At 34.0% G+C, this 24,407-nt stretch overlaps 1 protein-coding gene and 1 long non-coding RNA gene across 2 annotated transcripts in view; both read left to right on the top strand.

The window, feature by feature from the left end:
* NetA (Netrin-A) overlaps positions 1-24,407 on the top strand; it is a 554,869-nt gene that overhangs the window by 304,760 nt on the left and 225,702 nt on the right. The window lies entirely within an intron of this gene.
* Positions 20,559-21,304, top strand: LOC111511418 (uncharacterized). Its single transcript, XR_002722922.2, has 2 exons — positions 20,559-20,833; positions 20,911-21,304. It is a non-coding gene; the product is annotated as an uncharacterized lncRNA (long non-coding RNA).

Here is a 24,407-nt window from a genome sequence, read left to right as displayed (position 1 = left end):
GGACTAACGAGGTCTTACATTTCAACGTGTGATTCCTAACACGGGTTGGATGATAGCAAGTGAAAATCGATTGTTCAGCCTAGGGCTTGAATCAGCGACTAATACGGCGGCCGATTTGAGTGAGTGATCAAAGCACCCACGTCGAACCGACCGGCTACCATCCGTCAAACGTGATCTTTAACGAAATGGTTACTCCAAAGTGATGGTGGAACAGACTTTGCGAAACAGACAGCCCTCACAACCAGTATTTGCCCTTCCCTACATCAGAGGATTGTCGGAAAAGATAAACCAGGCCACCTAACGCGGATTGCGATTCCAAGGATTCCCTTCACCCGATTCCCTGCGAGTGCGAAAAATACTATATCGGTGAAACTAAGACGCCATTGAGAGTCCGCATTATCATTCAACCAGCTAAAAATTTTTTTCAGAATAATTTCAGTTTTATAGACTTTATCCCAACTTTCACCAGTGAAGATCTTGATGGTATCATCAGCATAACATACTATACGACCGTCAAATTCAATAATCTGCTTTATTGACTTTATGTTAACAAGAAAAAGAATCGGGCCAAGTATTATTCCCTGAGGTATAATTACATTGGTTGGTAATGTTGCATTGAGCTTGCTACCAATTTTATCAGTTTGTGTTCGTTCTTTTGAATAATCCTGCATCAGTTCCAAAGCATGACCACTAATACTATAATTACACAATTTTTTGAGTCGGGTTTTATGCGACATAGTCCATAAATACCGCAAGACACTTCAAAGACTTGTCCAAGGTTCTACGAAGTCCGAATTGTTGTTGTGTTATTATATAGTAACATGACATGGTAAAATTTATTTAAGACATTTAAGACGCAAGTACCTAGCAGAGATATCTATGGTTTTTGGGAAAGGAAGTTTTTGGCTTTCTACTATTCCAACTTGATACAAAAAAAGAAGGATGAGGGAGCCTTCCAAAGAAAGGAAGGAAGTAACTCTATCTATGGTATAAATAAGGACAACATTTTATGTATATTTAGTTTAATCTTCTTCAGATGACCACTTGGTGATTGAAACACGTGTCGAGATGTTAAAATTTTTAGTTTCGAGACAAAACTCAGTAATATTCCTGTTTTACCTAAAAATTAAAACCATTTGAAAAACAGTTCAAAAAAGATCCTAGAATTCGAGACATTCAATGCACCTCGAAAATAATTGTGTGTTGCTGCTCTTATGCAGGCCTCATTTCGCGCAGTGATTTTCGAACAGTCTTGTTAAAAAATCAATTATTCTATTATGGTGAGAGGCACCATCATGCTGCTTTATAACATCCCAACGTTCCGCAACTGATAAATTGTCCAGAACTGTAACTTCGACGTCTTAAGAAATCTTCACATAGCGTAAGTGTACAGCAGCCGAAATGAACAGACGAGACGTCTCTCACGCGCTCCGAGTTATAACAAAGGAAGTGTAGGAATAAATTGTGTTTTCAAGCAGTATTAGTGTATAACAGTAACATAATACATACATACGTACAGAATACCAAACTATTCAATTTAAACAGTGAAAACATACAAATAACCAGTGCCTGTAAACGCATCCCAAACAAACAAAGGAACAACGTGGCGTCCATGCCCGTCCAGTACCTCGTGGAAGGCTAGAGCTCGAAATTTAAATCGAACTTAATTTTTTTAAATATGGAAACTTGTGTAAAGTGCAATAAAAAGTTTGAAAATGGTCAGTTATTTGCATGTGATAGTTGTAAACTATTACTGTGCAGTGAATGTGGAAACTTAACAGAGATTGTGAGAAACTCAAGAGAGATTGTGGAGTACATGATTTGAATAAGAGTCGGGGTATAGATGGAGAATTCCACAAAAAGTACGAGAAATACAGATTATATCCAGAAAAATGTTTTGAGTATACCAGAATGAGTATTGAAACCTTCGATTATATTCATATGAATATTCTACCAGAATTGGAGAAAAAAGTTAATGCGAATAGAATTACTATCACATTAACTATCTTCGCCTAAAATATTATCAGCTAATTGAATGTTACCCTGTATACCTACTAATATTTCATGAAATAAAAACACTTTCAGATATTTATGTTATTTATTGCAAAAATCTAAATTTAATGGCAGTAATTTTTCGTACAACTGAAACAAAAAACAAGTTCTAACTTGTAATTGACGGTAGAATGAATAATGAATTTCTAACTTTTCAATCAGTCTTTTATTCAGCAATAAAAGTCTCGGTGTTCATTTTTCGCGGCGAAAACAACTCAACTCATTTGATCACTGCACTATTCGCCGCGACTGCCGCTCGACTCTGTGGCTCGCGCCGTACAGATTCATGCCTTTGTTTTGATCGCCCGCCGCGCCGCTAGTCGCCCACGCGGTTCGCTCGGTACATTTCGCCACGTGGCCAGGCTGTTTTTTTTTTAAAAATCTGTTTTAAAAACTTGTGCGAGCTAAGGGCTATCGAGGTCTTACCTTTCAACGTTTGATTCCTAACACGGTTGCAGAATCATTCCAGCTTCAACCAGATAAATTATCTCGAGAAAAATATCTGGTCGAGGCGGGAATCGAACCCACGGTCTTCCGATCCTGAGTCGGGCGCACTACCACCGCGGCCAATTCCATAACTCTCCAAAAATAATTCTTGTTAGTGAGGCTAGAATAACAAGTGAAATGGAAGATTCAGAAATGAAACTTGATGGTTATAGTCTCATATGATGTGATTCTACAACTCGGCAAACGGGGGGTGTTGTGATTTATGTGAAGGATGATGTACAGTGTTCAACAAAGAAGACTTACATTTCGAAAGACGATTACTGGTGTAAGGTCATAAGGGTAAATTTTGGTGTGTGTCAATGGTTAGTGGGTTGTCTTTATCATTCTCCATCTAGCTCTGATTCTATATTAATAGAAAATTTGGAAATAGTTTTTGATGATATCTTCGTCAATGATAGGCGTTGCATTCTTGTAGAAGATTCCAATTTAGATTTCTTGAATAACAGTTATAAATATATATATATATATATATATATATATATATATATATATATATATATATATATATATATATATATATATATATATATATATATGAAAAAAATCGAATCTATGTTTTTGTACTATGAAATTGATCAACTAGTACTGGATCCTACCAGAATTACTAATAATAGTGGGACTCTAATTGATTATGTATTAGCTAATAATAATTGTGTAAACTGTTTTGTCCATCCTACTCCTAAAATAAGTGATCATTCATTGATATCTATTTGTCTCAAAAATAGCACACAAGGAAGAGAAGCCGCCACAACCAGTACTTGTATTTCTCTACATTAGAGGATTATCGGAAAGAATAAGACATCAGGACTTGCTTCAGATCTGGGAACACTATCCGTAGCAGCCTCACGAGAACCAGGCCACCAAACGCAGACTGCGATTCCAAGAATTGCATTTACCGGATACCCTGCGAGTGCAGAGAATCATACATCGATGAAACTAAGAGGCCATTGAAAGTTCGCATTGCTGAGCAGAAGAAACACACACAGCGAGGAGAAACCAGCAAATCCGGAATAGCAGAGCATGTTTGGGCTTATCAACACAACATCAAGTGGGCTCAAGCTGAAATCATCCACAAAGAGGAACACTGGTTCAGGAGAAAATTCAAAGAAGCTGCGTATATGTTGTCCAACAACGCATTTAGTTAAGCTAGCGTAGAGATACGTAACGTATGGAAACTTCTAATCAAGCGAAAAACGACCAACTCCCGCCAAACGGTCATCTTCCGCCAAAACCAATGAAGCGGAAAGAGGGAAGAGGGGTTAGGTGAAAGCACTCGAATGACCTATAAATAGTCAGATTTCGGAGGAATAAGTTCAGTTATCACCCGAAGACGATTGTGGATACAAACAATCAAAACTTTGTGACATAACATAGTTTTAAATCTTTTAATTTTGATTTTTTCATTTTTTGTTAATAATATTTTTAATTTTTCAATATTTTCAGCTTTCATTATTATTTCAATTTTTATTTGTTTGGTTGTTGTTGTATGTTATTTCTTTGTAATTTCAGTTTTTTGTTCAATAAAATTGTTATTTTCGGTTAATCTTTTTGATTTTTTTCAGAGATTTCAAATCAATTTATATTATATTAGACAATGGAAGTCCGAACTGATGAAATACACCACGAAACATAGTCAACCACCTTCAAAAATATATAATTTCATTCCACTAAATTTCAAAACGGGAAGTATCCAAACTTTCAAAACCCAACACAAAAACCTTTTGTTCAGGACTTATCAGTAGGTTTTCATTCATTATTTCCACATACCAAGGTTGAAAACTGCCGCTTTCACCAAAAGCTGTATAGACTTTTTTTAATATTTTTTTATACATCTTCATTTCTCATCATATCAATAGGTACGCATAGGTATTTTTCAGGGTTAAGTGGAAGAACAACAGAGTAGCACCCTCCGCTGCCGTGTTGAACTTTGACCTTTATTTTGTCAAATATATTTTAAAGGATTATTTTTATTCAAATGTTCTGAAAGAGGAAATAATAAAGACATTATTATTATTATTACTAGATCATGATTTTAAATTAGGAATTTGCGAGTATAGTGGTGACAATAATACGCTTTTCCTACAAAATGTTTAGTATTAGTATTATTCACTCAGCGCTCTGATAAACTATTTAATATATTATCAGTGATTCAGTGCATCTTAAGTTAGAGCAAATTATTGAATTAGAGGTAGGTCACCAAGGGAAGGATATTCGATAAGCGTTTTCTTAACAAAGTTAAACATCCAAAGATTTGAAGCAAGAAGACTTTTCCGTTGGTGATCAGAAAAAACTCTCATATATACCGAAATTATTTCAGGTATGAAAAACTCTTTCATTTGGAGAAGATCGTTTATGTGGAATGAATTTCCTGAAATCGTTTTTACAAATGAGTTTAATCTCCAGCATTTCAAATCCAACATGAATCGCTACTTTCGCATAGGCACCGCTCTTAGAGTGCCTTAAGGATGATCCTGTAGTGCTTGTGTTTTGTCCTTGAAAAAATGTTTTTTCAGAAGTGACAGCCACATTTCTCGCTTGGTGAATAATATAGTAATTAGGTAGAATTCAAACAGTATGAACACGCCTAAAGAAACTATTTTATACCGAAAAACGTGTCAAGGTTTTGTGAACTATTCAGTGTAAATCTCACAATGATGTGTTAGGAATCACACGTTAAAAGGTAAGACCTCGTTAATCCTTAGCTCGCACAAGTTTCTACTTCTGATGGTTGTTGTTCGTAGGGGTGCGACAGCTGGTTAACGGAAAAACAGTTTTTTTTTTTGAATATGCTATGTATTTTCATTAAGTATCGGCCGATTCCATTACATATAATTATTTTGTAATTTTTTTAATTTCATTCGATTCTGAAACATAATAAACAATTATCAGTTTCAATTTATTTCCATACATATTCAGTTTCAATCAATTATGAAATGAAACATCTCAGTTTAATAGGAATTGATAGATGCGATCAAGCAAATACTAAATTGATCATTTTATGTAAATGACTGTAACATTTCAGTTGATTCGTAATATTTGCGGAAAATTTGACCTTTTCCATGTGGCAAACTTGAAATATTCCGTTGAATATTTAGTTGAATACGTGTTTCACATCAACAAATTGATGTTTGCATAAGTGATAAAGAACAAACAGAAAGGATTGATTCTTTACTGCATTATTTCAAATACAGGATTGAGTGAATTGAAGGGGTTATATTTTTAGGGGTGATTAATTGGCTGGGGTTAAATCAAATACGTGAATGAATTTCATTACGATGTCATCGATCACATAAGCAGATCAAGCTTACTCCGTGACATTAAAAATCGTAATTCATGAATGAATTGTGTGTATTTTCTATAATGTTATCCAATTTGGTACTGAAGAGCCTTGGGGCAAGTGTCTTGAGGCGAAACATCGATGTATACCAGTGAGGATGACAATGTTCTATGTAAGTTCAGTTTGTTACCATTCATTTAAAGTAGAATTCATGTGAATCATATCTGATTTTTATTCCACAACGAATGTTTGAAATACAAACTGAATAGAGAAAAGTATCTTTTGCATAATTCAGTGTTTATATAGAATTATTTGTTTCGAAAGAATTTTTTTCTTTCGTGTAATTCAATGTTTGTGTCTGAAAGTTACTTCTTTGCATGATCTACACATCCATGTATAAAGTTACTTATTTTCAAATTGATTACTTCCTTCCTTTCTTTGAAAGATTCCCTCATCCTTTTTTTGTATCAAGATGGAGTAGTAGAAAGCCAAAAACTTTCTTTTCCAAGGATTAAGTATATTGCATTCGAGGGGTACAAATTTTAAGAACAAATGCACATGTCGACATACGAACAACTTTTGAATCTCTAAATTTTTTCGATATCTGATCTGATTTTGTCATTTTTTTTTTTTCATATTAGTTATAGATAACTATTTTTCAATCTCTCCGAATACATCTTCCAAATGATTTTGCGATGAGTAACAAATATTTTTTTAAATTGAAAAGTATTTTCAGGAAAGAAAGGTTTTGACTTTGTACTACTCCATCTTCATTCAAAAAATTGTGGGAATCTTCAAAAGAAAGAAAGGAAGCATTCAATGTGTAGATCATGCAAAAAAGTAACTTTCAGACACAAACTGGAAGAAAAGGCTTTCTCGAAACAGTTGTTTTCATATAAACATTGGATTACATTAAAGAAAATACTTTCGAAACAAATACTTTTTTATGAACGCTGATTTACAAAAATCCAAACGAATGTTTGGAAAGCAAAGCATCCCAAAAAGGAAATCTTTCACTTGATTATAAATTTTAAATTTCAATAATTCTGAATTGTCACCTTTGTAGATATGTATATATTCATCATTTGGAACTTCCAAAATGAATTGTTGATCTCGTGATTCCTGTAGTACGCAGTTAAAAATATTTGGATATATTCATAGTATTGTTATTATGTAATGTAGTCTTCAGGCATAGAATATGTGAACCATGAAGTAGAAGATTTCAATATCTTGGATAATTCTGCAAAGTATGCCAATTAAACGTTTTCTGAAAATGATTCGATTCGTTTGGATTGATTATCGCAATAATAATAAAATTATTGCGATAATCCATAATTTTTTTATAATATTTTCTCTGGATTTACTCTCAAGATAAACGAATGACAAATGACAGTTTTTCCTTAAACGAATCAGAAAATTTACGAAGCAACTCATACTTTCCTTAGCAACGGAACTGGTAATGTGCTTAAAGCAGGGCAATGGAATTGAACAATCACGTTAACGGCATACATACCTGTAACTTTCACTGTACATTCAATTATTATTCATATTCGTTATTAAAATATTATCTCTCAGTAAATACGGTCTAAACAATAAAAATAATTATTAGAAAATACGGTTTAACAATTTAAAATCAAAAACATTAACATACTATTGGAATACATAATGAAAATGATGAGTTATACCCGTTATATAAAAAATTCAAATTCAATCTCGAATTTTCAAACACATTATGCAAACAGTCGAAGAAAAATCAATGTGTTCCACACCACAGAGAAACAGTTGGACCGATTTGATTTGATGTTGAAGATGAGTGGGCAGTTCTCTTTAAGTTCTGCAAGATGGTGTAAAAGTCTTGAAAAGAATATAATCATTTAATATTCCTAAGAGAAGTTATACCGTCACGGTCAGTTGAATAAGTGAACTTGATTGATTTATTGTTCAAATATATAAAAGTTTCTTCACTAAACTGATTAACTAACTGATTAATTTTTAAAAATATCGTATTTTTTTCAAGTGCAGAAAAACTTTTTTTTCAGTGTATATAGTTTCAGCCTACATTTGGAACTACTGTTGAAAAAAAAAATAATCAGGGAGTGAAAATCAATACTATTGAGTTCTTCGTTTTGTATGTCATTTTACCTATTTGACCAGTCAATAATAGGTTCACAAAATATGAAAAAAACTCAATGAGTATGTCATTAATTTCAAAATTTGTATTTCACGAATACACAGAATATTGTTTGAAGGTGGTTGACAATGTTTCGTGGGGCATTTCATCAGTTTGGTCTTCCATTGTCTAATATGATTTAAATTGATTTAAATCCCTGAAAGAATCCGTAAAAAATTAAAAAGATTAGCTGTAAAAACAATTTTATCAAGCAGAAAAACTGAAATTACAATGAAATAACATACAAGCAACAACAAAAGGAAACAAAAAAAATTGAACTGTTAACACGAACAGAAAAACTAAAAAATTATTACCAAGAAATGAAAATTAAAAATATAAAATCAAAAGATTCCAAACCAAGTTACCGAGTTATTACCCGAAGACGATTGTGAATACTAACAATCGAAACGTCGTGAAGTAACTTGGTTTGGAATCTTTTAATTTTATATTTTTAATTTTCATTTCTTATAAATAACGAATTAGTTTTTCAGCTCGTGATAATAGTTCAATATTTTTGGTTTTTTTGATTGTTGCTTCTGTTATTTCATTGTAATTTCAGTTTTTTGCTTAATAAAATAGTTTTTTCAGCTAATCTTTTGAATTTTTTGCAAATTCTTTCAAGGATTTCAAATCAATTTATATCATATTAGACAATGGAAGTTCGAACTGATGAAATCCACACAGAATATTGTTACTGATAATTCAGATGGACGACAAACTGACAAACACCTCCATAATATGGGGAGTGGACACACCTCTATGCAGGTTGTGTGAACAGGAAGATGAGACTGTCAGGCATGTCCTGTGCCCGGAGTTATCGTCAATAAGAGAGTGTGTGTTCGACGAGTCTTGGCCTACACCTGCTGATATAAAGGAAATGTCTCCCAGTGACCTGTCCACCTTCCTGGAAAGGACAGGATGGACGATGACCCAGGAGTTCAACTCCTCGGGAGGATGTACAATGGGTCACATGTGGCCTAAGTGCTGTGGGCTTACACTCACCCTCCCTACTCTACAGATACATTTCTGAACGTGTATAATAATTGAAAGCTCATATCAGATTCAGAAAGCTTTTTGATGAATAAAAATGTGAAAATTTACTAGCATTCATCATCAACTAATATTCAGACACCACACACAAAAGGTAATTTCTATCAATAATCTACTTAATGAATAATTGATATACAGGGCTTTTCATGATGAGCGTTGATTAGTCGTTTCTGGCAAACTATTCAACGGATCAACCTGAAAATTTCACAGTATGCATAAGTCAATATGATCTACACGCCTAAAATATTTAAGACGAAGCGGCGTTGTCGCTTCTACTATAAAGTAGCGGCTTCTTTGATTTTTCGAATGGAACACCCCGTATATAATATCATATTATGATTCTATATCACTTTGTCAACAAATTCATATAATTTCCTATTTATTACCGTTCAGAAGATATAAATTAATTTCGATATTTTTTTTACCAAACATGAACTTTTATAAATGCTAATAATCTTGAACTCTCTTGCACTAAAACGATCAAATTTGAAATGGAGTGGAGTGATACTATGAGGAACTTCACTTCGAGTAATATTTCCATTTGCCTCATACAGGGTCTTCAAAAAATGCAGATACTTTGATCTCATGAAAAAATGAGTGGAACTCAATTTTTTCAAATGGAACACCCTGTATATTTCAACATTTTTGAGCTCTACATCCAATTTTAGATTAACTTTGTTCAGATAATACAATTTCTATTTTGAATCGTTTTCGAGATAAACTGTTTCAAACGGAAATTGACATGGTTTCCTTGTTCATCACTCATTTTTGTAAAACAGATTTCGTTTGATGTTTCTTAATTAGTCACATATAATACAATGAAAAGATAATCATTAAAATACTCCTCAACCATCGGATGAAACTTCTCTTCAAACAATAGTTTTATTAACGCTGAAACACGAACTGAAAATAATAAACCCATATATTAATGAGTTAATTTAATCGTCAGTGTATTTCAGAATATGTTCAAACACATCTCCACCTCTACTTAAACAAACATGTAATATCTTCAAAAGATTGTCATGTGTAGCGCTTCTGATCAAGTCTGAAGTCAAACTATTGAAAGCAGTTGTAACTCTCGATTTCATATCTTCCATTGTTGTTATTGGAGTATAGTAAACCATATTTTTAATGAAACCCCACACGAAATAATCTAATGGATTGCCATCTGGTGTTCTAGGAGGCCAACGAAAAGGTCCATTATTACCAATCCATCTGTCTTCGAAGATTTCAGTTAAAGCTTCGCTAACTGAATGAGAATTATGGGGTGGAGCACCATCCATTTGGTACTATACACGTTCTCTTCCTGGTCTATTATTTAAAATCATTTGAATTCCATTCCTCAGTTAATCTTCATATTTTGATGCATTCAAATTATCATCATAAAACTCGATATAAAAAATTGACTCATTCTTTATGGTACAAAATACATTGAATTGCCATCTTTCTTGAAAACCCCTTTGGCGGACAACATGGGGATTTTCAGGCGCCCAATAAAATGACTGTTGTGTCTATTGAAAACTCCATTTTTTGTGAACTTGGCCTCATCTGTCCATATGATATTGTCAAGGAAATGTTCATCCTCTTGAGACTTGACAAGTAACCATTCACTCTACGAGGTAAATCAGTCTCTTTCAAATGTTGGACACAGTAGAACTTATAGGGATGCCATTTATGCGTATTGAGAATTCGACAAATTGTCACGTAGAGCAGCGGTCCGCAACCTTTTTGATGTTGCGACCCCAAAATTTAAAAAAGCGTTATGAGCGACCCCAGAACAAAAATCACTAAATTAACAAGTGCAAAGGTTGATTCAGGTAACGAAATTGAGGTAAACTTCAAATATCCTCCATGTTGTACTTAGCGTTTTTCGTAAATTATGTTGGAAAGTAATATTAGGGCAAACTAGAAAATATGCATTTAATATTTATTATGGCATTGAATGAGACAAGCAACTAATGTAAACCTTCTGGTTGCACACTTGCAGTCAGTATATTAATTCTTAGTGAATATTATCAGAAAGAGACACCCTGAAATCAGGTTCTACGTTAAGTCTGGAGCGATATTTTGTTTTTATAGCAGTCAATGTGGAGAAAGCTGTCTCCCACAGATATGTAGATGCGAATACTGTTTTAGAGACCAATACCTCAATGTATACAAATTGTAACTTTTTCTAAGGTAGGTACATACCAATTTTGAATTGACTGATCTGAGACAGTTAAAAAACTGAATCAGAAAGAAATATTACTAAGTATAAAAAAAATGTTGAATATCCAAAATAAGTGATGAATTCAAAAAAACGAGCAAGAAAACCACGTCAGTTTCCGTTTGAAACAGTTTATCTCGACAACGGTTCAAAATAGAAATAGTATTATCTGAACAAAGTTAATCTAAAATTGGATGTAGAGCTCAAAAATGTTGAAATATACAGGGTGTTCCATTTGAAAAAATTGAGTTCCACTCATTTTTTCATGAGATCAAAGTATTGGCGTGTAGGTCGTATTGATTTATGCATACTGTGAAATTTTGAAATAACGTACTTGTTTGTGTGTTTTCATTAGGTAGTTGTACAATTTTCGTATTCTCAAGACTAGCATTTTACGAAATTGGTGCCGATACTTGATGATAATCCATAACGTATTCAAGTAACACTTCATTGTGAAATTTTCATAGTTCACTAAACCCCAACATGTGCGCACCACCAAGAGCGGTACATATCAGAAATACGAGACGGACTGTGGCTGCTCATCGTTTTGAGGTTCAAATCAGTACACCTCGAACTTCAATGTTCAAGAACTCTTTCATCTGGAGTTCATGTAGAATGAACTTCCTGAGAACGTTTTTCGAAGATGGATTTGATCTCCAGTGATTCAAATCCAATGAGAATCGCTACTTTCGCATAGGCACCGCTTCGACAAAACACAAGAGCGCTTGTGTTTTGTCCTCAAAAAATAGCTTCATCAGGCGTGTTCATACTTGGAAAGCTATTCTATTCTTGCGGTTTCGTAAACTGTTAACAGTGAAAATCTCACAATGAAGTCTTACTTCAATCCTACAGTTTCTAAGGAACCCACGGAACATCGTGCAATTCCTATCACGATGTTTACTTTTGGAATCACTTGCTTGATGCAGACATTTCATCGGATATTTGTGAATAAAATGGAAATAGTCTTCATCAATTCCCGTCAAAAGTCCTTGTTCGGAAGAGTTCCATTTTAAATCGGAAATAACGTCGAGAAATGCGTCTTCTTACCAATAAATCAATCCTCCTTCTCTTTCCAATATTTATTCGCCTGATAATAATTCTAACAAAATAGGTAGAGTTCCAGTTGAGACTTTTCCATTGTAATTTCTCTCCTTTTTGAATTCTTTCATTTTATTTAATCAGTTATCGCTCATATTTTCAGGAATACGAATTTCAAATTGTGGACTTGCATTTGCACAAAAATTGGAAAATCACCATAGCCACATCTTTTATTTTTTGTATTTTTCAGATTTCAGTTCTGAAAGAGACATAATGGCAACAAATCCATCTGGAAAACACCGTCTAGGACATCAAATTCCACAAGACTTGACAATACACAGGTGAATTTCATAATAGGATTTTTGCATCGCAATGTGAAAAATTCAATGAATTAGTTTCAGTATTTATCCTTGCTAGACTTGTGAAAAGTTTTACGTTAAAAGTGAAGTTTTGTATGCGGTGAAGATATGTGGGAGAAATGAACTTTCGTAATACCCGATCATATACAGGGTGTTTCAAATTCGATCCTCACCATTAGGATCTCGGAAACTATGAGAGATACGAAGATGGTTGAATTGGGGCAAAGTTGCGCATTCACCTGACTAACAATATGCCGTTGAGAAAGTTCTGAGATTCCGAATATATCTGGATATATTTGGAAAAAACAGAAATTTCGAAAAATGGTTTTAATTTTTTTCTGGATTCATTTTTCGAAGGATTCGAAAATAAATTGCACCGCTTTTTTTTTATATGTCTCCAAACACATGTATCACAAATATTCATTTCAGAGTTGAGAGTGTCCCAAGTTGGACGGTAGTGTACATAATTTCTGTGATCATATTCAAATCAATTAATTTTTGATACAAACGCTCGGAAATTATGTTTTATCAACAGTAACATACCAACATTGATAGTGAAAATCTTGACATCACAATAAAATATTCAACAACAGTTCATTTCATTACTCCTCCTTTAACTTGTAACAGGTAAAAATATAATCATTTCCATTCAGGATCACTTTCACGGCGTGAATATTCAAACTGGGACTGTGACAGAGTTTTCGCAAAAATATCGGCAATCTGAGTTTCTGATGCAACTCATTCGAGTATGAATCGTTGGGAAAGATGCTTCTTACCTTTCCACTTCTACATCACCGTACAAAAAATTTGAAGAAGAATTGAAGAAAACAATGAAGTTCAAAATAAACTTTTAATAAATATGTATAGATCATGCATATACGTTTCTCTCAGATACAATTTCGAACAAAAAGATGTCATTTCGAAACAACTACTTTCATATGAACATTGGATTACACGTAGAACCCATTTTCCATTCAGTCTGTTCTCCAAATATCTGGAACGGAAGTGAAAAAGATATTACTCAAAGGAAAACTACCCAACGTGATAAATGGAAGAGCATTGAAATAAAATCTCACCTACATAGGAATTTAGCATCCTCAAGGTGTACTTCCCGAAGTTTCAGATTGAAAACACTTGTTTCAACACCTATTAGAACTTTTGGAAGACGAAAATACACATATTTTTTGCACATAACGTCTTTATGTCACTTGATGGGACATGTCAGGGCGACAGTAGTAAAACATACGGTTATTCCATTCCAATCCCAGCCATAGGAACTCCATTTTGATTGAATGAAGAGATATTTTCCATAACTGGACTAGTGCCAAGATAATATTTCTGTTTGATTTGCAGAGAAAATGATTGGTTGATCATCTTATTACATATCAATTGAAAATAAAAATATGACAATGAGTATAGAATCTTCCATGAACCGTATATGTGCCTACTAGACTTAGTTTTTTTTTCTCATTTTCTTGCATAAATGGTTTACATTATGTTATTTGAAATGGGTAAATGAGTCAATAATTTCAAAAATTGAAAAATCAGAATTTCAGAATATTAAACAGTGATGCTGATCTCAAAGCGAAATTAAAAATTCATACAGAGATCAGGTTCAATATTAGGAAAATTTGAGTCCGAAATGTCGATATATGTAATTGTAATTGAGATGTTCATAAATTATAAAGTTTATATATAATTAGTGACCTCAAATATTTTCTATTCTCCCAGAATTAATGTGAAAACTTTTTTCTGTATTCCTGAAGTTTTTCAATACAAAGAGAATAGAATTTGTAAAAAAACGGGAGTCCTTCGAACAGTTTCTATATATGAGAAAAAACACGAGTCAAGTTTCTATTCCATCATCTTCATTCCTTCGATGTTTTGATTCCACGAAACAATTACACGAAAGGTGTACCTTTATACATGCATGCATGTTTACTCTGCATATGTTGGTAAATAAATAAGTTTATTTTATATTTGCTCGTGAGAACATTTTATCCAAAGTCAAATAAAGACTGTTTGAAGAAACAATTTACGACACTTATTCCAGTTTCTTCGAGAAAACATTCTGGTACCAGTAAATAGACAGACTCAATATTTTCAGAGCACGGTCTTAAGTTCTTTAACATCGTGACAATTTTTATTGGTTGTGATAAGTTTGACGCTAAAAGGCCATGCAGAGCCGATAAAATTAATTTTACCTGCAGCAGAAAGAGTCCAATCAAATACTGGTCATTAAAATTTGTTGTGTGAAGAGTCAACACTCTAGCAGTTGAGTTAAATATAGAATTAATATAAACAACATGGTCATTTTCTACTCCTACTCAGAACATGAATAATAAAAATATATACACATACCGTAATTTATAGGTATTTCTCGTTCCTTTACACGTACACGAATGTGATATCAAACCATATCGAATTCCATCGTGAATCGATATCTGATATACAAGTCTTAATATTTTTACTGTTTATTTCGATTTAAATAACATTTCAATGATGAAGTTATCCATCATATATCATCACGCAGAAAATTGAAATATATTATTTGGGTATATATGTATCATACCCAAATAAAAAACTCCTGGACAGTTTAAGTGAATGGGGATGCCAAGATTTGAATTATTTTCATGCCTACTAGTACACATGACTGTACTTACAGTTAAATATTTGAAATGGAAAGAATCACTTACTTGAAAAATCAAAAATATAGTACACTGATAATCCCTATACAAACAATAATTAAATTACAAGAATTATACTTTTCATTCAAAATTGAAAAAGAATACCTCTTCAGCTACACAATCTAAATCTGATTACTATTTAATATTTTGTATATTTGTAATGGATAAATTCATAAACTACTTAATCAATTTTTAAAATCATCAGACTGATTTTTTGAACGAAAATAATTTTTTGTTCAGTTTTTTATCGACCTCTTTTTGAGAATTTTCACCTTCCACAATCTGAAAAATATGAAAATTATAATGGAGATTTATACAAGTGTAGAAAGGGGAAACTTTTTTTTAGTTTACTTCGATAAGTTACTGCGTAAAATCAAATTATTTTTCACAAAGAAAAATGTTTTATTTATCAGTAACTTGTTGTATTCAACAATTTTGCCTATCAAAAATGTTGTTAAGAAATAATACAATACTTATCTTAACGTTTCGGAGGCAAAAATCTGACTCCATCTTCTGAATTGGACAAAAAAAAAATCAAAGATATTGGCAATTCTTTCTCTGCCTCAACTTCTTCGACAGATGTCGATGTTGATGTATTTACAGAATTATGCATTACTAACTTCTTCCGGTGACTTCATCTACGTTGACTCTAGAATTGAGAAATTAAATAGATATAGCATACAATATAAATTTTGTGTTTTTACTATTGCTACTCATTCTAATATGAACCAATATACGAATGAATGACAATTTATCCAATATCTATGTAATATTTGTAAATTCATATAGCAATGATAAAAACTCAAAATTTATATTGTTTGCTAAAGCTTTTCGTTTCTCTTCCACGTAGACGAAATCGCTGAAAGAAGATAATGCTGTAAATTTGACTTGGCGACAGATTGTAGAGGTTCAAACTCCTTTTGTTCTTTCAAATTCAGATTTCAAAACGTATGATGACAAAATTTTGAGTATTGAGTAGGAAAGAATGATCAATTGTGAATGACATTTGTGAGTTTCTGTGATGTTATGTTTATTTATTCATTCTTGCCGTAAAGTTTAATCAATGTCTGTAAATTCATGTGAACAAGTTTGATCAACTTCATTTTCAAAAGTATCTGCCTAAAAAAGAGTTGCTGATTAGGTTCTATATCCGAAACTCCAACACATTGGGAGGGTACCATCGTAATAAACTAGTGACCATTTCTCACTCTTCACACCGTGAGATAGGTGATGATTGGCTTTTGTCACACAAGTTATTCTACACTAGAGACATATTATGTGAACCTTTTATGCTTCTGGCTTACCACCGGAATATTACTGGTTACCTTTTTTCGAATAGATCTTTATATATGGGAAAAGAACACAAAGCTGAAGAAAGGTTGGTTGGGTAACAGGATCATTTCTTTAAACTATTGTTTTCTTGCCGACATTTCGAATTTACTTAAATTCTTCTTCAGGGCTCTGTAACAATTAATTTTCATAAACAATCCTCCCACAAAACGTATACGATTATCATCCTTTCAATTTTACTAAAAATAATGAGTTTTATTTGAATCACTTGTGATATTTGGATTTCAACCCTATATTTTCGAAAGAGGAATTTTTTTAATTATTTTTCTAATAAGAGCTTTAAGAAAATTATTTATTACTAGGCAATTCTCAATTAATCGGAGATTTTTGTTATGGAATTTAGAATAGGAAATGGCAATTGCTCATGATATAAAATTCCTTATGATGTTGATTTTACCGTGCAAGTTATGTTTTGGAAAATTATTTGAAAGTATCTCAGAAAAGGTTGGTTTCTGATATCAGTCTACCTTCACATATTTGTATACCTCCCACAAAACTTAAACTACTTATTGGTAGTTTAAGTTTTGTGGAAGGTATGTTCCTGAAAATTCATTGTCGGCATTTCATTTCATCATTATTGCATCAACTGAACAAAAATTTGAGGTATGAAAATATGAAAGGTATCATTCCATCAAAAAAGTGGTGGAAAGAGAATTTTTCTGCAAGGCCCTTTACTTATATATAGCTCTGACCCATTTGGAGAGTGCATTAGCGACCCTACACCATGACAAAGTAATCATTGGGACAGACATCATATGATTCATCATTGTCATTAATATTATCGTTATTGTTATCACAATAGGAATTTTACATGATTGGGAACCCTGTGTGTCCGAGAATTCTCAATAACTTCCTCACACTTTTAATAAAAGTTGATGAATGGGTGTTGGTCTCGAAAAAGAATTAGATTTTCCACTCCTTGACTACTCAAGTTTTTTAAACAGAGACCTAGCAACAATGTTGAGTGTTCTACTTTCTAAATAGTGGTTTCACGGTCGGTAGCCAGGCGATTCGATGTGGGTGCTTTGTTCACTCACTCAAATTGACTGCCGTGTTGGTCGGTGGTTCAAGCCCTAGCCTGAACAATCGATTTTCACTTGCTATCGTCCAACCCGTGTTAGGAATCACACGTTAAAATGTACGACCTCGTTAATCCTGAGCTGGCACAAGTTTCGGCTTTTGAGGGTTATCGTTCGTAGGGGTGCGACAGCTGGTTAATGGGAAAACATATTTTAAACAGAAAAATTAAATATTTATATCATTATATATCGTGCCATTCAAAATTTCTTAAATTCTTCTTATGAATTCAGTTTATTAACACAACTCTTCAACACATTCTTTATGACGAGAAAGAAGTTATGAAACAAAATGGGAATTTCCCAACTCCAGTCTTCACTCTTTAATTTCTGAAGTAATGAACGAGCCTCAGTTTGCAACTGATTCATGCAATTTTTAATCGGTGAGTTGAAAATGTCTATGTAGAAACAACAGAAAATCATATAATGATGCAAATAGTATCACTTCCGTTAGAACTTTTTATTCAATTCGCAAAATTAAAATCAGCATTAGGGGAACAAAAGGAAAAATCCAGTTAAGGAAAAATCAATGTGACATAAAAAATAAAATCTTTATTCTTCTTACTTTGTTATTATATAATTGAGAATTTATTATTCAAACTCATTATTAAGGATCACTTGAATCAAATCACAAATATAGATGATATTAGGTGATTTCCAAAACCCTCGGTTTGGTCCATTCTGCCTACACGTGAAGGTAAAATGAACCAGTCATAAAGGCAAAATGGACCTATGGCAACATAAGAACGAAAAAAATCTCTCCTATTCATTCAACTCTACACCTTTCGCAAACAAATCTTCATCATTATCTTCGACACCGGCACAACTACGGTGTGCCCATAAAGAATATGCTGGGCATATTCTTTATGGGCACATAAATCTGTTGATTCAGAAAATAAATGAGAGCAATAGAAACATCGTACGTCTTCTTCATCTTCGCTAGATGAGTCTTTGCTTTTCTTTTTCTTCTTTGTAGATTTTCCCTTTGTTTTTTATTTTTGAGTGTTTGCTTGTTTTGTTTCCCTATTCCCTTTTTTCCAGTAAAAATATTCTGTTTTACCTTCTTTGCGTTTTCTTTCGTTTCCTGTACTCTTTCAGTAGCTTCTAATTCTTCGCGATAGGGTGATGATGTTATTTCGACTGTCTTTCCTCGCTTAATATAAGGTCTAGTCCGTTAAGAAGTTCTAGGGATGGCCATGATATCTTTTGGAGCAATAGAAAAGGATGTACTCGTAGATGGCTGTTGCTCATTATTGCTGGTTAGATCTTTATTTTGGGACATGCTCTGATCACTTGATGCTGATGGCGGTGGTACAGCGGTGTTCAAATCTTTATCAGTCATTTATAATAGTTCAGTGACACCTTCACTGCAAGATGTGCCAGGTTCCGCTGTAAATGTCTCATCATTGACTAGAGGTGGTGTCATATTAATTTGAATAGCTGCATGATCGGCAGTTACTGATAATTCAGGTTCGTCGATGATGAGCGCTTCTTTGGGTTGAATCATCGATAGTTCTGATTCGTTGCTTCTGGCATATCAATATCAGTGATCGCTGCTGCCAAAAAGTCTGGTTCTGTGAACACGTCAGGGTTTAACGGCCAGATGCCAGTGGCTCGAAAAGCATTACAAGCAGTTGACAAAGTTGCAGCTTTTTGGAAGGCTTTGTCGACTAGCTCTGCAACTTGAAATTGGGTTATTACTTTTCCCAAATTAAATCTCAGCCAGTTATTTGCAGCTTCGGTATAATAAGTGGAAAAAGGTTTCATAAATCCTACATCTAATGGTTGTAGTCTATGTGTGCAGTGAGGCGGTGTTACGTTATAAATTCTTATAATTATAATCTTGGTGTAAACGATTATATTTCACCTTTATCTTCGATGAGTAACAAATTCATTTATATGGTCACTTCTAACAAAAAAAATATATGTTACTGTGGTGATTGGTTAAGAATAACCACTCGGCTAGCCTAGCGGTTTTGTAGGGGGTGGGTAATGTAAATGAATCCACCACTAGGGTGATGTTTTGAAATCAACCTGATTTATCAATTTATAAATCAATAGACAACAATGAGTATGGAAAGGCCTTCTGAATCTAATTAAAAACAAATAAGAGCTTGTGTGATCACACCTCATCTACAATGGCAGCTACCCCAGTTGTATATGCAATATTGTTATAAATATGAAACATATGAACAATATGAAACCGACAATTACTAATTCGGTGAGATGGCTGTCTGCAAAGCGGATGTCACTATTATGTGCACTATAGTCTATGCATAGCATGCATGAAGCGGTCGGTGTGATCAAGCTAACTGGAAATTCTTCGATGATGACTATTACTGGTTGTTATTCAGCTGTTGACTGTCGCGTAAGCAACAAGGAAGGTTGCAGCATGCAGGAATTGGAAAATATGATAACTCACCCCAGGCGTTACCTAGCACTTATCTTGTTATAACTTATTCCTGCAATATGGAGTGCTGCTAAACTGCTTTATGCCATACAGTGTAGAAAGCAGGGGTGACTTTGGAATGAAGTTGGCCTGAAACCTTGGATCCGACAATCTGTCGATGATGTCGCAAGAAAACACTAAATCTTGCGCCTTGAATTGTCTGCTCTGTTTGAAACTCGAAATGCTTTTCGTAATTGGTAAAAACCACAAATTTCACTATAAAATACAGAGAAGACGTGTTGCTCCCATGCACAACCATTACTGACTGCCCCTCCTCTTCTTTTTTCCTTCCTGTCCCCTGTTTATGCTTCTCACAATACACTGGAGTTACCTACATCTATTCCTCTGTTCTACATGTTCTAAAATTCGTGGAAAATTCAATAACAACAATTGCGACCATTAACGGTTGCGTAACGTCATTTGTGATACGTTTAAATAACTAAATTCAAATATTGCCGCCCGGAACTTGAATTGACCAGCTCAGTCATCTACAATCAGTGACATTCAATACCTACTGAGTAGCTGACAAGAATTTGACAAACGATACGTATAAAGTTTACAATTTACTAATTAATTCTATATCTATGATTCTGTACAATAAATATTCGTTAGGTAAGTAACAAGTTATACTACTACATAATATTAAATCATTATATTTCTCTGACTTATTTTTTGAATGTTATTTCCAGGTACTATTGGACCAGTGACTAATCGACCACAAAGAATGTACACAAATTACAGAAATCGGATCAATTTTAAAAAATTACTGCTACGAGCATTCAAATGGATGCATATTTACTGGAACTACCAATATAATATAGGCATCCTACCATCGGCAAACGAAACGTAGCCAGATAGTGTTCGAGTGATAATTCCTGATACTGAACAAAATTGTTTTCAATAAGAGACGACTCGATGATTCAAATACTGTACATTCTGTTACGGTTCTGTGTGCATCTAGATATACTCTTTCTCTTGTGCTTTAAATGATAATCTCTTCTTTTTATATAAACTATGCTATTTTAGTTTCCTTTTATTTCTGCTATGTTTGATATGCAACCCATTATACATCTCCCCGATGAACTGGTTGTCTATTTAAAAAGTGAAGAGTACCCATGAATTATTCCTTCAAATGTTTGTTACGTGGCAATACTTTGGCACGTAACAACGGAAATGAAAGCACATGCACACCGTTATCCCGTGTTTTTTGTGTGACTGGCATGCCCATCGAGCAAAAGCAAGACTGGATTATCGACGATCGCTCTTGAAAATTCAATAAACTTCTTGAACCACTCTGTAAAAATATCTTTTTGTATCCAACCGCTTTCATGACAAAACGCCGAAGATCCTCGTGGAGCATTCAGCATCAATTCGGGTTTCATTCTTTTACGAGGGAACACGAATAAGGGAGGCATGTAATACCCGTCCGCACCGAAGCAGCAAACGACAACGACAGTAACAAGCTGGTCTCGCACAGCAGAAGTTGCTTTCCTTTTGTACCAACAATACGAGGCATACTTTTTGGTACCGTTGTCATGCCCATTTCATCGACATTAAAGATTCGATCGGGTGTCAATTTATACTTTGTTGTTATATCTGTTGATAAATCGAAAAATCGTTTAACCTGAACTTCGATGAATCCAGATGTTCGAGCTGCTGAAGTGGGTTCTGGTTTTCGTAGACTTGAGTCAGGATTATGCTTCAAGAAATTTTCGAGCCCTATTCTTCCATCCATTTTTGTCTCGTGGCAGAAATTGTGTTGTAGTTTATTTTGTTCGGTTAGCTCGTATGCGAGACGCCAATTTTCCATATTTGTAACATAGGATGCTAGTTCTCTCTCTTGCTCGATATTGAAAATCTAATCTTTGGTGCTTTCATATTTGGTAAGTCTTCGTATTAATGTAGTCTTTGGAACATTAAATGTGGCGGCCGCTTTGTTAAGCCCCATTTTGCGCGAAGCTACATTTTCGATGGCATTTTTCATGTCCTCCTCACGCCAAGATTGTCGGTCCAACTTTCTTTTATACTTGTTAACCATCTGAAATGAAAATACCTATTTTTAATATCAAATTATGTATGTATGATCACAAACCAATTGCATTGAAGGTTAAACGGACCACGTGGTCCATTTTGCCCGTTCCGTTTTGCCTTTTCGGTAGGCATGTAAACAATAAATTATTTTAAGGTTGAGATTGAGGAAAATCTTGTCTATTTAATGTTAAAACTAAGTAAAACAAACAATATATCATATAATAATACAAAATCCCTGATATCTTTAACGTAATAAAACTAAAGGCAGATCAAAATTTGCTGTTTTTACATCAAAATACGTAAAAATTAACTTGCCTTGATGAAAACATGTACCGCTGAACGGCCGCTTCAAGGATAATGGCGAACTCTAAGTGAAAGGCGACTGTCAAGTTGACGCAAGTCGATAATAGATGGCATTAACAGTTTGAAAGTTATTAGTCTCATCCGTTCTACCTGCAGGGTCCGTTTTACCTTCCGTTCCCCTAATTGAAATATGAATTATTAATAACCAGAGTACGAGGAAAACTGTTTCACTCTGAAGGACAGATAGAAAAAGGGTTAAAGGACAGATAGGACAGATAGAAAAAGGGTTGAAGGAATATGGCGTAAGGAATGCGGAAATAAAGTCAAGTAGAGGTCGGATATATTTTGAGCATCGTCATTAAAATAAGATTGTCACTCTGAAAAATGACTAGAGTTTTATCTTGGATTATAATTAGGAGATGAGTTTTCTACTTCCCTTCATCCCATTCGATTTATGGAATACATTGGAATTTGCTAGTGGGAGGAGGGACAGAAAGTATTTCATCGGTCATTTGACATCAAGCGTTTTCTCAATGAAACTTGGGAAATGTTTTTTGTATTTCGATAATGAACTTGCTTTCAAACAAACGTTATTGTAGGTACATATTGATGAGTGTTATTGTAATTTATTCTGATATTTTTGCGAGTATATATTACATTTACATACATATTACATGCGGTACAGAAAATCATAGATGAGAACTAATGAAGTAGGACATCTGAAACGATACGATGGCAGTATTCAACTGTGAAAAAGTTCTGTCGCAGACAGAACTGTCCCGCTGAAGGTGCTAAAAATAAGGTAATGTTCCAAGGCCGTGCAATCGGGAGACTTTTTCAATAACTGGAATATGTTGGATTTATGAAAGCGTTTAGTCGATAGCTGAGCCGGTTGGTTGGAGTTCTACTCAGGTTATCACCGCAATTGTAAATGCAGGTTCGGTCTCTGTTTTAGGATTTAAAGTGTCATTTGTATAGCACGTTCTAAGCGAGTAGGTGAATCATATGGATTGCTCGTAGCGTTAAATGCGTTTCATCTGACCCATGCTAAGAATTGCACGTTAAATGATGAAATCGTAGATCCTATGCTCGCACAAGTTCCCTGGGGTTTCTGTTCGTGGAGAGGCAACAGTTCAATAGAAAACCAATTAAACCAACACATTCAATTTGAGTATTGCTTCGAACGAATGACTGATTAGAATGGTCAAAATTATTTGAACTGACAACCGATAAACTATGAGCAACTTCTAAAGTATTCGACAGACTTGTGCTAGCTGATGAAAGGCGGGGTTTACATTATGATATGCAATCCTAAGAAAGGTTATCCCCAAGTATAAGAGTCTGTACAAACAATGAATAAAAGCATCCTAATAGCGCTCCATTGGAAAGCCAAGCTTTGGCATCGACTACCGAATAAGAAATCGCTTCCTGTTCATCTGGACATTGCAAAACTACTACCTAAAATTTTCGTTCTAGCAATCATTTTATAGTTTTTCAGAATAATAAACTTCTTCTGGTCAGTTCGGCGCAATTAGAGTTACATTTCAATTAATCAATTATTCCAAGTTTCAATCACATTTACCCGAACTCTCAATCTGAAATACAGAGGAAGTGATTAATTCTGGAGTAATAACATTTCATCAACTACTGCCGTCTCAACTAAAAGTTATAGCTCTCTTGCTGTCGACCACCATTTATATAAATAGGTGAACGAAGAGATCCTGTGAAGAGTTCCGTTCTCCTTTCTGTTGAACTTCACTTGATTGAAGTTGTTAATGGAGCACTTAGAGACTTCCTTCATCTGATTCGGTGGTGTGCGGATAGAAAATGTGTGAAATAGTATATAGCCACT

This window comes from Leptinotarsa decemlineata, unplaced genomic scaffold (genome assembly GCF_025532065.1).
Source record: "Leptinotarsa decemlineata unplaced genomic scaffold, Ldec_3_MD MMD2_P_RNA_scaffold_11, whole genome shotgun sequence".
Classification (NCBI taxonomy): Eukaryota; Metazoa; Arthropoda; class Insecta; order Coleoptera; family Chrysomelidae; genus Leptinotarsa; species Leptinotarsa decemlineata.
The sequence above is the reverse complement of the archived record's forward strand: the minus strand, read 5'-3'. Positions and strand labels throughout refer to the sequence as shown.